This window comes from Schistocerca gregaria, chromosome 3 (genome assembly GCF_023897955.1).
Source record: "Schistocerca gregaria isolate iqSchGreg1 chromosome 3, iqSchGreg1.2, whole genome shotgun sequence".
Lineage (NCBI taxonomy): Eukaryota > Metazoa > Arthropoda > Insecta > Orthoptera > Acrididae > Schistocerca > Schistocerca gregaria.
In genome coordinates, this window is record NC_064922.1 from 510,001,436 (window position 1) to 510,017,954 (window position 16,519).

The following is a 16,519-nucleotide window of genomic DNA, read 5'->3' on the forward strand; positions in this document are numbered from 1 at the left end:
AGACTACCAGTAACGAAAACTTATTACCCTCGAATATTTCTACCGCGCATTAATCTATACATATTACAACTTAAAGCCCCCTGCCACGTTTTTCTGTTTGCTAATCCTAATTTCAGTAACTGTTGCAAATATTTTGATGCGGTTTCCTACTAATACACTCCTGGAAATTGAAATAAGAACACCGTGAATTCATTGTCCCAGGAAGGGGAAACTTTATTGACACATTCCTGGGGTCAGATACATAACATGATCACACTGTCAGAACCACAGGCACATAGACACAGGCAATAGAGCATGCACAATGTCGGCACTAGTACAGTGTATATCCACCTTTCACAGCAATGCAGGCTGCTATTCTCCCATGGAGACGATCGTAGAGATGCTGGATGTAGTCCTGTGGAACGGCTTGCCATGCCATTTCCACCTGGCGCCTCAGTTGGACCAGCGTTCGTGCTGGACGTGCAGACCGCGTGAGACGACGCTTCATCCAGTCCCAAACATGCTCAATGGGGGACAGATCCGGAGATCTTGCTGGCCAGGGTAGTTGACTTACACCTTCTAGAGCACGTTGGGTGGCACGGGATACATGCGGACGTGCATTGTCCTGTTGGAACAGCAAGTTCCCTTGCCGGTCTAGGAATGGTAGAACGATGGGTTCGATGACGGTTTGGATGTACTGTGCACTATTCAGTGTCCCCTCGACGATCACCAGAGGTGTACGGCCAGTGTAGGAGATCGCTCCCCACACCATGATGCCGGGTGTTGTTCCTGTGTGCCTCGGTCGTATGCAGTCCTGATTGTGGCGCTCACCTGCACGGCGCCAAACATGCATACGACCATCATTGGCACCAAGGCAGAAGCGACTCTCATCGCTGAAGACGACATGTCTCCATTCGTCCCTCCATTCACGCCTGTCGCGACACCACTGGAGGCGGGCTGCACGATGTTGGGGCGTGAGCGGAAGACGGCCTAACGGTGTGCGGGACCGTAGCCCAGCTTCATGGAGACGGTTGCGAATGGTCCTCGCCGATACTCCAGGAGCAACAGTGTCCCTAATTTGCTGGGAAGTGGCGGTGCGGTCCCCTACGGCACTGCGTAGGATCTTGGCGTGCATCCGTGCGTCGCTGCGGTCCGGTCCCAGGTCGACGGGTACGTGCACCTTCCGCCGACCACTGGCGACAACATCGATGTACTGTGGAGACCTCACGCCCCACGTGTTGAGCAATTCGGCGGTACGTCCACCCGGCCTCCCGCATGCCCACTGTACGCCCTCGCTCAAAGTCCGTCAACTGCACATACGGTTCACGTCCACGCTGTCGCGGCATGCTACCAGTGTTAAAGACTGCGATGGAGCTCCGTATGCCACGGCAAACTGGCTGACACTGACGGCGGCGGTGCACAAATGCTGCGCAGCTAGCGCCATTCGACGGCCAACACCGCGGTTCCTGGTGTGTCCGCTGTGCCGTGCGTGTGATCATTGCTTGTACAGCCCTCTCGCAGTGTCCGGAGCAAGTATGGTGGGTCTGACACACCGGTGTCAATGTGTTCTTTTTTCCATTTCCAGGAGTGTAGATACACTGATTCGCGAGGACATAGTTGTATTGTTGTGTGTTTCATATTTAATTGGCTTTGGAGTGACATTTCGTGGCAATGGGAGCTACACAGGAGGTAATATCTAGCGGAAAAGCAGTAAAGCCAACACCCGTTACAACCCCAGAGAACAGTGACCTTGGTCGGGCTCTGTACATTTACACATACACCGTCCGTCATAAAAGTTCCTAGACTGATTTTATTCCTGGCGTGTAAGTGCGTCACCTCATTAAGTACGATGGTTGGTCGAACTAACACCTGTAAGCAACGGATGTGCATTCGACCACTCAGTTATGGGCAGGCAGTGTTAAGTAATGGACGTGCGGCCGTATTGCGTCAACGTTGTTGTGTCACAAAATAGCAGTGGAGCAACAACTCTGAATAAAATGTTCAAGACAGTCCCCAGAATGTCTTCCAGAAAAGAGAAATGTGTGAAATGTTTGTCTCGCACACCTCGACTCCCGAACAAAAACGACGACGCGTGGGCGTGTGCAGCGACTTGATTGAAATTCAAAACACGGACAATTCTTTACTGAAAAGAAAAAAAAGGTCACGGGCGACGAGACTTGGTGTTATCAATAGGAACCTACAATAAAACAACAAAGTGCAGGAATTCACACGGAGAGTCAACGGTTTGAGGACATAACCTACATCCAAACGAGTGGGACTCACGAGTTGAACAACATTCCAAAGCAGGACTTTTCTGACAGTTTTACATGGTTTTATAAAAGTTCTATGCTGTGCACTCAAAGCGTGGAGAGGGAGAGTGAATATGTAGAAGTCTTAAAATCACCATATTAATGTTTCTCAATATTTGTTATTAATCGAATCTCGAATTTTTTTTAGCTAATGGGACATCTTCTTTACATATTATAAAGTTCATCACCACTTTTATCTGCCTGTATGTGCAGGCCAATCTCAAAGCTGCTGCAGGGATTTTGATGCGATTTTCACTAACAGACACCTTATTCACAAGGAAGGCTTGGGTATACAGTATACTTATACCCATTACACTAGACAAGTCTTCTTGCTGTTGAGACGAGGGACGTTAAATAATGCAACACTTTTTTTTCTCCTGCAGGCTCGGCTGAAAAAAAAGTGTAATTTATTGCACCATATCATGGAGTACTCCCGCTTCAGCCCTCATAGTTTCAAGAAGTTTCGGTTGGCAGCGGCGCAATACGTAGCCTTAAAAATGGCGTCTGTAACGGAGGTGCGTTCCTAGCAGAGAGCAGTCATCGAGATTCTTCTGGCGGAAAACCAGAGCGTCTCAGGTATTCATAAGCGTTTGCAGAGTGTCTACGGAGACCTGGCACTGAACAAAAGCACGGCGAGTCGCTGGACGAGGCACCTGTGATCATCGCAAGAAGGTCGCGTAAACCTCTCAGATGTTCCGCGTGCCGGCCGGCCTCACACAGCTGTGACTCCTGCAATGTTGGAACGTGCGTGCACTCTCATCCGAAGTGATCGACGGATCACAGTCAAGGGTCTCGCTGCACAACTGGACGTCTCTGTTGGCAGTGCTGACACACTCGTCCACCAGTTGGGGTTGTATGTATGTTGTATATTTACCGGGGACCTAGAAACGACGGAGAGGCTGCGTCCCCGCCGCAGCCGGTCCACAACCCCACGACGACTACCGCAGTCCACTTCACATCTCCGCCGCCCCACACCGAACCCAGGGTTATTGTGCTGTTCGGTCCCCGGTGGACCGCCCCCCCCCCCCCCCCCCCGGGCAACATCTCACACCAGAGGAGTGTAACCCCTATGTTTGCGTGGTAGAGTAATGCTGGTTTACGCGTACGTGGAGAACTTGTTTGCGCAGCAATCAGCGACATAGTGTAGCTGAGGCGGAATAAGGGGAACCAGTCCGCATTTGCCGAGGCAGATGGAAAACCGCCTAAAAACCATCCACAGACTGCCCGGCTCACCGGACCTCGTCACAAGTCCGCCGGGCGGATTCGTGTCGGGGACCAGGCGCTCCTTCCCGCTCCGGAAAGCCGTGCGTTAGACCGATCAACTAACCGGGAGGGTACCAGTTGGGGTACTCAAAGGAGTGTGCCCGCTGGGTTCTTCGCCGCCTAACAGAAGCACCTATCGTCTTCCTTCTGTTTGGCCCAATGAAGGATACACTCCGCGGGAAGCAGTCTGTGGATGATAGGGAGGTCACTGATGCTGCAAGACGTTGGCTCCGGCGTCGACGAATGGAGTGGCACCATGACGACATACAGGGTCTCCCAGTAAGGTGGCGTAAGGCCGTCACATTGTACAGAGATTAGGTTGAAAATAGGGTTTTGTAGCCAAAAGAATGGGATGGGGAATAATATGGTGTACTGGAATCCTGCATAAACCAGTCTGCTTTCAGACAAAAAATATGTTGTGTTACTTACTGTACGCCCCTCGTACTTCATGCTATTACACGAAGCGAGGGCGGGTCGCTAATTACAAATAAGTAGATGTACGAGGAAATAAAGAATTCCCAACAGTTGGCTTGGACCTCCCTTCGCGAGTGGAAGTTTCGCAGTACTTCTGAAGCACGTCCTGCGACGAAACTCCGTATACAGGCTTGGTTCCAGCAACGCCGGCGTATCGTGTGTCTCGCTGCCGCTTAATGTTACATTTTGAAAGGAGGGCCAGGAGATTCAGCGAAGCAATAAAAGTTAGCACAGTATTCTGAGAACGCCCGTATAAGAACATGATGAGGCCCGTTCTTATAAGTGGGGTAATACAGCTTCCGTAGCTGCAGACTATGCCTGGTTTCTAGTTTCGATTGTTTTGCATAGAGAAGTAGTTCCCCGAAACTACTGATTCGAGTCCTATAATCCACGCTGTAACTTAACTGAAATGCCCACGTTTATCGTTGCGCTAGCTAACTTGCTTGAAATATAAGCAACATTAAAGGAGAAATTAGAAAAAATATTGAAAAAGAAAACGCAAACCATTTTGAAAGACGACAGTAAAAAGGAGGTATGATGGTGTGAAATGGAACGCTTGTGATCCACAACTTAAGAATACAATTAATCGATGTGTTATTTGTAAAAAAAAAAAAGTTATAATTTCCTTGGCAATTTCTGAATAACGAAATAAAGAATAATCCAATAGTACAAGAGAAAAAAGAGAATTCTGTAATTCAAAGGTATTGGCAGTAGTATGATGATTTTTACTTAAACGTCTATAACGACAAGGGGAATTCTATAATAGCGGAATACTGTTATAGCTACTACACTTCCAAGTTTCAATCATAGTTTACTGTAACTTGTACAAAGGGCAAGTACAGCTCACATTTCTGTGTAGTCACTCTTCCATTAAATGAGAAACGCATCCCTCTCTCCTGCATTCCCGGCGCTGTTATATGGACACTTACCACTGTAAACATCGTTTGTTCTGATAATAAACGTTTCATCATCAGCAGCAATGTGTGATCATTCTATCTTTCTGTGAACTGCAACGTATTACCAGAAATACTCCCTAAGTTAGTGTTTGTTCAGTATGTATTACCAAAACGCCAATGGCGGATCCCTATTACAAGCTATCTGCGACACACACACACACACACACACACACACACACACACACACACACACACACAGAGAGAGAGAGAGAGAGAGAGAGAGAGAGAGAAGCCGGCCGCGGTGGCCGTGCGGTTCTGGCGCTGCAGTCCGGAACTCGGGGCTGCTACGGTCGCAGGTTCGAATCCTGCCTCGGGCATGGGTGTGTGTGATGTCCTTAGGTTAGTTAGATTTAAGTAGTTCTAAGTTCTAGGGGACTTATGACCTAAGATGTTGAGTCCCATAGTGCTCAGAGCCATTTTGAGAGAGAGAGAGAGAGAGAGAGAGAGAGAGAGGGGGGGGGAGGGAGGGAGAGACAGGAGACAGGAAGAGAGAGCTAACATAATTTTTATGTAGCCTACATTATAGTCTCCATATCACTGTGAGGTGCATGGCAAAGGGTACATACCATTGTAACTGTTACTACAGCTACTTCCCGTTCTATTCCGGTATGCTGAGTGGAAGGAATGATGGTTTAAGTGTCTCCGAGTGTGCTGTAATTAATCTTGTGCTCGCGAACCCTATGGGAGTGATACTAGTGCGGTTGCAGTATATTCCTAGTTTCATTATTTGAAAATTGCAGCTGAAACTTTGGAAGTAATCTTTTCCTGGAAAGCTGACCTCTACCTTCAAGCGTCTGACAGTTCAGTTTCTTCAGAATCTCCACAACACTTATGCATAGGTGCAACAAATCTCTCTCTCTCTCTCTCTCTCTCTCTCTCTGCTGTGTGTGTGTGTGTGTGTGTGTGTGTGTGTGTGTGTGTGTGTGTGTGCGTGTGTGTGTGTGTGTGTGTGTTTGTGTTTGTGTGTCGCAGATGGATTATAATCTGGGTTTTGGCAATACATACTGAACAAACACTAATTTAAAGAGTATTTCTCGTAACACCTTGCTGCTGCTGATGAAACATTTATTATAAGAACAAATAATGTTTACAGTGGCAAGTGTTCATGTAATCTGGAACCTCTGATGCTGCCCTTCTCTGTATACACTCAATATCTCCTGGTAGCCCTATTTCGTATCGTTCCCACGCATCTGAGCGATAGTCTCGGATAGGTGGCACGAGTGTTTTGAAAGCAATCACTTTTGTATACGGATCGCATTTCTCTAGTATTCTACTAATGAACCTGCAAGCAAAACCTTGGTGGCAAGTAAGCGAGGTTAACAGAATGACAAAAGGGTAATACGACAGGAGTGTGGCCATCTCTTAAACACCTTCAAAGCCAACAAACTTTAAAAATCGGTTACGCACACAATTACGCCACTTTTTTTCATTTTGAACACGGAGAGATTTTATTTCCAGGCTAGAGACTAAATAACGAAAAAGAAAAAAGAGAAGTTGAAATATATAGCCTGAGAAGGTAGCCGAAGAAGGAAAGGAATTTTTGGGAAAAAATGATAGGCGTGGGTGTCAGCACGCTGCTTCCGGGATTCGGGCAGGTGCTACGGCCCTTGATCGAATCCGCCCGTCAGATTAAAGACCAGGGTCGATTTGTTACTTTTAGGCGGTTTCTCACATCGGACTAGGTGAATATCGGGCTGGTACCCACGTATCGCCTCAGTTACACGATTCTCAGGAATTTTGAAAACGTTCGCACACTATTACGAACAACTAAATTGGAAGGAAAACATAGAAAATGTTGTGGGGAGGGCTAACCAAAGGCTGCGTTTTATTGGCAGGACACTTAGAAAATGCAACAGATCTACTAAGGAGACTGCCTACACTACGCTTGTACGTCCTCTTTTAGAATACTGCTGCGCGGTGTGGGATCCTTACCAGATAGGACTGACGGGGTACATCGAAAAAGTTCAAAGAAGGGCAGCACGCTTTGTATTATCGCGAAATATGTGAGAGAGTGTCACAGAAATGATACAGGATTTGGGCTGGAAATCATTAAAAGAAAGGCGTTTTTCGTTGCGACTGAATCTTCTCACGAAATTCCAATCACCAACCTTCTCCTCCGAATGTGAAAATATTTTGTTGACACCGACCTACATAGGGAGAAACAATCACCACGATGAAATAAGAGAAATCAGAGCTCATACGGAAAGATATAGGTGTTCGTTCTTTCCGCGCGCTATGCGAGGTTGGAATAATAGAGAATTGTGAAGCTGGTTCGATGAACCCTCTGCCAGGCGCCTAAATGTGATTTGCAGAGTATCCATGTAGATCCATTCCATGGGATAAAGGGGTGGCGACAGGATAGACATCCTAAATGCCATATGCGATAATTAACATGCTGACCCCGTGTATGTACAGGGTAAAGGCAAAAATAAAGAACACGACTTGAAGAAAGTGTGCAATTGTGAGATCACCGTTGCTGCAGCTTGATCGTTAGGAAAATAAATCTCGGTGGCTTCGCGTAGATAAGCCTCTCTGGTCACGACAATCAAAGTCGGTGGCTTGCTTTTGCGTGAGCAGAACAGGGCGGGAGTAGGAGTCGGCCGGAGTCGTTAAGAGATGTGGAAGAGATGCCGCAATGCGTGTTCGGCCGCGTGGGCGAAGAATATTTAACATCAACGTTAGTGTAGGCAACGTCGTCCTGGAATGAATCATTTCTGAACGCCGGGTGTTATTAGAATCTCGTGTCCTGGTTCAATTATTCTGATTCCGTAGACTGCTATCGACAAAGGAATAAATAAATTAGTAATCGCATCTTTCTGAACTTCATCCACCGGTAATTAAATGTTATTAATAAATTAAAAAGTCATCGTCAAAAAACAGAGGTGTAATCGTTCCCATTATAATAAAATCCTCTCCGTTCCACTGCATCGCTCAGTCACCTTCTCCAAGTCCTTTACAGTAGCGGGAACCCGACTCTGGAATAACCTCCCTCGTTATGTTAGAGAACTTAAAAACATGTCCAGCTTCAAAAAACAGTTAATGACGTATCTACTTAAGCAACAGTAATGCCTTCCTCTGTACATGAATGCACTTCACCTCATTACTTCCCTCTTTCCCCCTCCTTAAATCCCCAAACTAGTAAACATCTACTTCACACACCAAGATATTATGTACATCTGCACAAACCTTCGTTACTATTGCCAATCCTTCTTATGTTTGTCATTATTATTTGATTTTTTGTACTGTTATTATTATTGCTTATTATTGCTTTTATCATAATCTGTATGTATAGCACCTGCTGTAAAAATACTGCCAGCATTTAATTTATTAAGTCTTAGTCATGTTTACCATTACATTTTATTATTGCTTTTATCATAATCTGTATGTATAGCACCTGTTGTAAAAATACTGCCGCATTTACTTAATTAGGTCTTAGTCACTACTCTTTATTCATATTGTCACTAGAGTAAGCTAACATTCTCATTTAAACTATTGTCATGATGTAACTCTGATGTGTGAAATGCTGCATGTGTGGAACACTGGTCCGATGTAAGAGAGGGCCTGATGGCCCTAATCTGATCAGGTTAAATAAATAAATAAATAAATAAAATAATCCTCAACTGAGGGAGGCAGGGAGCAACTCACACAATGAAGAATTTAGTACGTCGTGAAGATGGCGGCCTGATTTATCCAAAGTTCGAGGCACGATGTTGAACCGGTGCAGGAACGCAGACACGTACCTGCAAAGAAACAACAATCAATTATATAACTTTTTTCGAGAGGGTAATTAAAACTTGATAACTACACCTCGTATATGCTTATTTGAGGTTTCGTAACCCATTCAGCTAGCAAGAAATCACAATGTTGCTTACGGTCTTTCGAGTGGGTTTACTGGTTTCTCATGATTGCATCCTGCTTTTTAATCAATGGTGCTACAATGACAGGAGGTTAAAATCTGTAGATCCTAAAATAATAATACCAATATCTTCAACTCATAGAATAACTTAATATAAGAACAAGATATTTTCGTTGCATTAACCAGTCTTTTGTCATGAGTGAGTCATGCATGGAAAGGAAACGTAGACGATAAACAAAAATTAGACAAAAACAGAACAGAAGCTTTTGATATGTGGTGCTAGAGAAGAATGTTGAAGACTAGACAGGTAGATCACGTAACAAATGAGGAGGTACTAAATAGAATTACTAAGATTTTTTTTTCTTTTTTTTTTTTTGGCACAGCCGGACTAGAAGAAGGGATCGGTTGACAGGACACATTCTGAGACATCAAGGGATCACGAATTTAGTGTTGGAGGGAAGTGGGGGGGGGGGGGGGGGAGGTAAAAATCGTAGAGGTGAGACCAAGAGACGAATACAGTAAGCAGATTCCAGAAGGAAGTATAGTAGGTACCAGTAGTTATTTGAAAACTAAGAGGCTTGCGCAGACAAAGTAGCATGGAGAGCTGCATGAAACCAGTCTTCGGACAGAAGACAACAACAACAGCATCATCAACAACAACGCTATACTACACGCTGCTCTTCCGTTTCTTTTGATTTACAGATTACAACGGTCCAAAAGGAGCAAACTGTCAGCTTCTTACTTCGGCGTACTTGAAGTACAACTTGTCACCGCCTCCCCAATAGGAGATTGCAGGATCTTACCCCCACAGTATTTCTTTGCTGTTAGTAAGAAATATGCCTACCAATTTTGGTTGAAATCGATCCAGGAGTTCAGGAGCAGATTTTTACCCATGTCTTCGCCTGCATACATTCGTGTCACATAAATTTTTCATGTTTCACACATATTTGCGCATAGATTTCATCTCAATCCTAGCGAATTTCGTACTGCAATTTCGTTTTCATGCAGCTCTACGTTTATGGTGACTTATCTCCTGAATTATGTATAGTGTAATGACATAATTCTGTCGGTACATCCAGTGCTACTCGTGTATGTGGAAACTGTTTCTAAAATGTGTTACGAGTTAGTAGTAAAAAAGTAATAAATTAAAAATTCGTGAATGATGCAGCAGTTTTTCACGCATCTCACTGTTTATGAAGTCATAATTCCAGAACAGGGAAAAGGAAATTCGGTCCCCACAAATAACTTGTGACGTGTCTAGTTGCCTTGCGCGACGTACATCGCCAACGCTCGGCTACGTCAGAGACCAGGCGGGAAATCAGTATCTCAATGGGAAAGATACTCGTAGAAGTGCTTAGCGCTATTATGTGTTATCGAGAGCGTCATTGTATTTAAACATGCAGCTACTCCCCGCCGGAGACGACTGCTGTAACTCGTAAAACTGTACGAGATTTCACGTGCTGTGACGCACGCCACAGGGCCCGTTCGTGTATCTCGTTGGCTCCGTCCTAAAATACGTGTCATATAATGATATATTTTTGCAAGTAGATTGAATGGTATATTTAAATTCTGTTCGCAAAATGAGTAGCAAATAGAGTTAGTGGTGACGAAGTAATAAATTGAAAGGTCATGTCTGACGTGTCAGTTGTGCTGCATAAACAGCGAAAATATAGTAAGCGCTCAAATTTTTTGTTTCATAATTCTCTCTCTCTCTCTCTCTCTCTCTCTCTCTCTCTCTCTCTCTCTCTCTCTCTCTCTCTCCCTGTGTGTGTGTGTGTGTGTGTGTGTGTGTGTGTGTGAAATGAAGAAGCTTGCGCAGGACAAAGTGTCATGGAGAGCGGCATCAAACCAGTCTTAGGACTGAGGACCACGACAACGACGACAACAACAACAACAACAACGACAGCAACAACAACAACGCTACGCAACACGCTGCTCTTCCGTTTCTTTTCTTTTACAGATTACAACGGCCCAAAAGGAGCAAACTGTCAGCTTCTTACTTCCGCGTATTTGAAGTACAAGAGTGAGTTAGTAGGGGAGAGTGAAACTAGGCGCAAAGTTGGGTGCAAGTCACCAAGTTCTCTCGTTTTCGAATGTTAGATGATTGAAGTTTGGCTGTCTGCGAGTCGTGAGGTGCACCACTTTTTCACACCCACGCCAACTCCACTGAGAGGTAGGTGGTTCTTACCCTCACCGTGGTTCTCGGCACAGAGTAAGTGATATGTGTACCAAGTTCGTTTGAAAATCTATCCAGTGGTTTAGCAGAAGATGTGGAACATACACACATACATACAGGGTGAGCCAAAAGTCCATGAACATTTGCAAATGCACTAGTTCACGGAATAATGTAGGTAAAGAAATAACACTTGACGCATACGCCTGAAATGACACGTGAAAAAACCGACCAACAAATGGCTCTGAGCACTATGGGACTTAACATCTATGGTCATCAGTCCCCTAGAACTTAGAACTACTTAAACCTAACTAACCTAAGGACAACACACAACACCCAGCCATCACGAGGCAGAGAAAATCCCTTACCCCGCCGACAATCGAACCCGTGAACCTGGGCGCCGGGAAACGAGAACGCTACCGCACGACCACGAGCTGCGGGCACCTACCAACAGATGGCGCTGGACATCAACACGTCAGTTATTCTAATTATTCTTTTTGTATCGTAAAAAGCGCCATCTGTTGACCATTTTGTGCTCTTTCTTGGTTTCAGTAGTCGCCTTGTCATTTCAAGCAAGAGGATGCGAGGTACGCTGATACGTTATCCCTCTTCCCTAGTGTGGCTAACAGACGCCTGCTGGAGGGTACGATTATTGTGAAGGATGGCGCTGCACCCCATATTGCTGCCAGTGTGAAAGAACTCTTGTGCAATTCGCTTGGTGAAGATCGCACGCTGAATCACCACTGCCGTCATGCTTGGCCTCCTAGGTCCCCAGAAGTCAAACCGTGTGGTTATTGATTGTAGGGCTAACTGACGTCACAAGTCTACTGCGATTGTCCGGCCTCATTATGGACCCTAAAGACAATATCCGGCGGTAATTTCTCAGCGTACCTACTGGTATGCTGTCCATAACATTGTCCCTCGACTACATGTATCGTTGCTGAATGACGGTCGACATGTTGAGCATTTATTATAAAGAACATCATCTTTGCTAAAAATCAATTTTTATGCTAATTATTCATTATGCATCTTATGAAGTGCCATCTGTTCGTCATGTTGTGCTCGTTTTTTTGCTTCAACAGTCGTCTTGTCAGCCGGCCGCTGTGGCCGAGCGGTTCTAGGCGCTTCAGTATGGAACCGCGCGGTTGCTACGGTCGCAGGTTCGAATCCTGCCTCGGGCATGGATGTATGTGATGTCCCTAGATTAGTTAGGTTTAAGTAGTTCTAAGTCTGGGGGACTGATGACGTCAGATGTTAACTCCCATAGTGCTTAGAGCCATGTGAACCATTTTTTTTAGTCGCCTTGTCATTTCAAGCACGTGTCAGTTTTCGCCTCTCTACTACTTAATCTGTTGAATTTTCAAATGTTAACGGTGTTGTATCACCGTGTACGTACATCCACCTTTCTGATACGTACAAATTAGTCGTAGTATGGCAACAGTGCAGTCAAGAGACCTAAAATTTCCAATTCTGCCAGAACTGTCTTAGTCTGAATAGTAGAGTAGCATTCGCTCTGTGTTGCGCTGTTGCCTCCTCTGCTTGATAATTACAGTATTTCTAGTGCCACTGTGGAAGAAGCAGCCAATCACAAAACTACAGGAAGATGACTTACACACCCTGGTTGCCTACCTCAACAGTTAGTCTTGTATATGCAGGGTATACCATTTATCTTGACCATCCTAAATAACTTCTTGTCCAGAAGCAAAATAAAAAATATATCAAGCAAATATTGTTAGTTATCAGAGGACATTAACCAAAATCTTTTGTTGTAACTTTATTCATTCCGAAGTTATGTACAGCAGTACGTCTTGTTTAAATAGCGCCCTAAACTTTTTATTCGGTAAACCACTTCCTCTTCTCAAGGCCTGATCAAAAAAACTATCACAGTGTCTCATTCACATAAAAATGACGGTATTAGAAACATTACACAAAAGTGAATGACTCTGCTGTTCTAGCACACAGTATTCGTGCTTGGGGTAACACAACTCGTCCACTCGTTGGGTTTGTTGGTAAACAAATGGAAACATAGGGAAAATACACAACGGTTACTCACTTAATCGTCTTTGCTGGAGGTTTGTATGAGTACAATGTACACTAACGAAGAGAAGGCAGAAATGCCACTCATCTACGGAGAATGTAAGTTAGCATCTACATCTACATGGTTACTCTGCAAATCACACTTAAGTGCCTGGCAAAGGGTTCATTGAACTATCTACACAATAATTCTCTGTTGATCCACTTTCGAATACCGCGCGGAAAAAAAGGAACACTTATATCTTTCCGCCCGAGCTGTAATTTCCCTTATTTTATTATGGCGATCGTTTCTCCCTACGTAGGTCAGCGTGAACAAAATATTTTCATATTCGGAGGAGAAAGTTGGTGATTGAAATTTCATGAGAAGATCCCGCCGCAACCAGAACAATCTTCGCTTTAATGATGTCCACCCCAAATCCTGTATCATGTCCGTGACACACTCTCCCCTATTTCTCGATACTACAAAACGTGCTGCCCTTCTTTGAACTTTCACGGTGTACTCCGTTGATACTCTCTAGTAAGGATCCCCCACCGCGCAGCAGTGTTCCAAAAGAGGACGGACAAGAGTAGTATTTGCAGTCTCTCTGGTAGATCTGTTGTGTCTTCTACGTGTTCTGCCAATAAAACACAGTCTTCGCCTCCTCCACATCTTCTGTGTGTTACTTTCATCTCAAGTTGTTCGTAATTGTAATTCATAGTTATTTAGTCGAAGTAATGCCCTGTAGATTTGTCTGTTTTTTCGTGTAACCGAAGTTTAACGGATTCCTTTTAGCACTCAGGTGGATTACCTCACACTTTTAGATATTTACGGCCAATTCCCAATTTTCGAATCATACAGATATCTTTTCTAAATCGTTTGGCAATTTTTTTGACCTTCTGATGACTTTACTAGTCGATAAACGACAGCGTCATCTGCAAACAACCGAAGACGGCTGCTCAGATTGTCTCACAGATCGTTGAAATAAATAAGGAACAGCAAAGGGCCTATAGCACTACCTTGGGGAACGCCAGAAATCACTTCTGTTTTACTCGATGACTTTACGTCAGTTATTGTGAACTGTGACCTCTCTGACAGGAAATCACAAATCCAACATAACTGAGACGATATTCCATATGCAGGCAATTTCCCTACATGCCGCCTGTGTGGTACAGTGTCAAAAGCCTTCTGGAAATCTAGAAATACGAAATCAATATGAAATCCCTTGTCAATAGCACACAACACTTCGTGTGAGAAAAGAGGTAGTTGTGTTTCACAGGAACTATGTTTACTAAACCCATGTTGACTGTGTGTCAATAGACAGTTTTCTTCGAGGTAATTCATAATGTTTCAGTACAATATATTTTCCCAAATCCTGCTTCATATCGACTTTAACGATATGGGCCTGTAATTTAGTGGATTACTCCTACTACCTTTGTTGAATATTGGTGTGATCCGTGCGACTTTCCAGTCCTTGGGTACGGATCTTTCGTCGAGCGAACGGTTGCATATAATTGTTAAGTATGGAGCTAATATATCAGCATACGCCGAAAGGAACCTAATTGGTATACAGTCTGGACCAGAAGACTTGCTTTTATTATAAGTTGCTTCACAACGCCGAGGATATTTACTTCTACGTTACTCAAGTTGGCAGCTGTTCTCGATTCGAATTCTGGAATATTTACTTCGTCTTCTTTCGTGAAGGCATTTCGGAAGGCTACGTTTGGTAACTCTGCTTTGGCAGTACTATCTTCGATAGTATCTCCATTGCTATCGCGCATAGAAGGCATTGGTTGTTTCTTGCCGCTAACATACTTCACATACAACCAGAAACTCTTTGGATTTTCTGCTAGGTTTCGAGACAACGTTTCATTGTGGAAACTGTTATAAGCATCTCGCATTGAAGTCCGCGCTAAATTTCAAGCGCCTGTAAAAGATCGCCGATCTTGGTTTTGAGTTTACGTAAATTTTGCATGGTTTTTTCGTTGTTTCTATAACAGTGTTCTTACCTGTTTTGCGTACCATGGGGGATCAACTCTGTCATCTGTTAATTTATTTTTTATAGATCTCTCAATTTCTACCTTTTCTTTGAATTCTAGACACATCTGGTCTACACTTACACTGTTAATGTAACTTCAGTAATGTTTCCTTCTTTACAGTACTGGTACATGTACTGCAGTAACGCAGTAGTTTTAAACGACAGGATGTGTACAGTAAATTCACTCATTGGTTAAAAAAATCATCGCAATTATTTTTCTTTTGTTGTGATTGAATGTGGGAATAATGCTACCCAAGCAGAGGAATTCTACAGAGTCCCAAGAACCCACTTTCCCGACGAAAGTTGTCTCGTCTTGTCCTAACGCTTCAGGTCTAGAGGAGAGTAAGTGTATTACAGAATAAAAGAGGTATAGTACTGCTTAGCATATTAAAACAGTGTGCCGGACCGAGAGTCGAACTTGGAACCTTTGCCTTTCGCGGGCAAGTGCTCTACTGACTCAGCTTCCCAAGCACGACTCACGGCCCGTCCTCACAGCTTCACTTCTGCCAGTATCTCCTCTCCTATCTTCCAAACTTCACAGAAGCTCTCCTGTGAAACTTGCAGAACTAGCACTCCAGAAAGAAAGGATACTGCGGAGACATGGTTTAGCCACAGCCTGGGGAATGTTTCCAGATTGAGATTTTCACTCTGCAGCGGAGTGTGCGCTGATATGAAACTTCCTGGCAGATTAAAACTGTGTGCTAAGCCATATCTCCGCAATATCCTTTCTTCCAGGAATGCTAGTTCTGAAAGTTTCGCAGGAGAGCTTCTGTGAAGTTTGGAAGGTAGGGGACGAGATACTGGCAGAAGTGAAGCTGTGAGGACGGGTCGTGAGTCGTGCTTGCGTAGCTCAGTTGGGAGCCGGCACGGTAGCTCAGCGTGCTCGGTCACAGGGTTAGCTACCCTCTGTAATAAAAGACTGAGTGAACGGATCAATGAAGAACCTGAATTGCTGTCATCGGACGTCCGCCATGAACAAATTCGTCGACCAATATAGAGCAAAATGAGATTAAAAAAAAGAAGAAGAAGTTGGTAGAGCTCGCGAACCGTGGCAAGGGGGCTAGACCGTGGGGCTACGCCGCGCGGCCCCTAGTACCTAAACAATATTTGCTTGACATATATTTTATCTTGCTTGTGAAGAAAAAGTAGTTTGGGGAGGCCGAGATCAATCGGGCACCCTGTACAATGCCATTTTCGTCTACATCTACGTCCATACTCCACAAGCCATCTGACGGTGTGTGGCGGAGGGTACCTTGCATACCTCTATCGGTTCTCCCTTCTATTCCAGTCTCGTATTGTTCGTGGAAAGGAAGATTGTCGGTATGCCTCTGTGTCGGCTCTAATCTCTCTGATTTTATCCTCATGGTCTCTTCGCGAGATATACGTAGGAGGGAGCAATATACTGCTTGAATCCTCGGTGAAGGTATGTTCTCGAAACTTCAACAAAAGCCCGTACCGAG

The 16,519-nt window shown here is 44.5% G+C and overlaps 1 protein-coding gene across 2 annotated transcripts in view; it reads right to left on the bottom strand.

Annotated features, from left to right (window-relative positions):
- LOC126354674 (CYFIP-related Rac1 interactor B) overlaps window positions 1-16,519 on the bottom strand; it is a 423,392-nt gene that overhangs the window by 125,520 nt on the left and 281,353 nt on the right. The window contains exon 3 of one of the 2 annotated variants that reach the window (XM_050004473.1): window positions 8,627-8,721. The exons of the other annotated variant lie outside the window; for it this stretch is intronic. The gene's annotated coding sequence lies outside the window, so the exon portion shown is untranslated. The remainder of the gene's footprint in view (window positions 1-8,626; window positions 8,722-16,519) is intronic. 2 annotated transcript variants of the gene reach the window in all.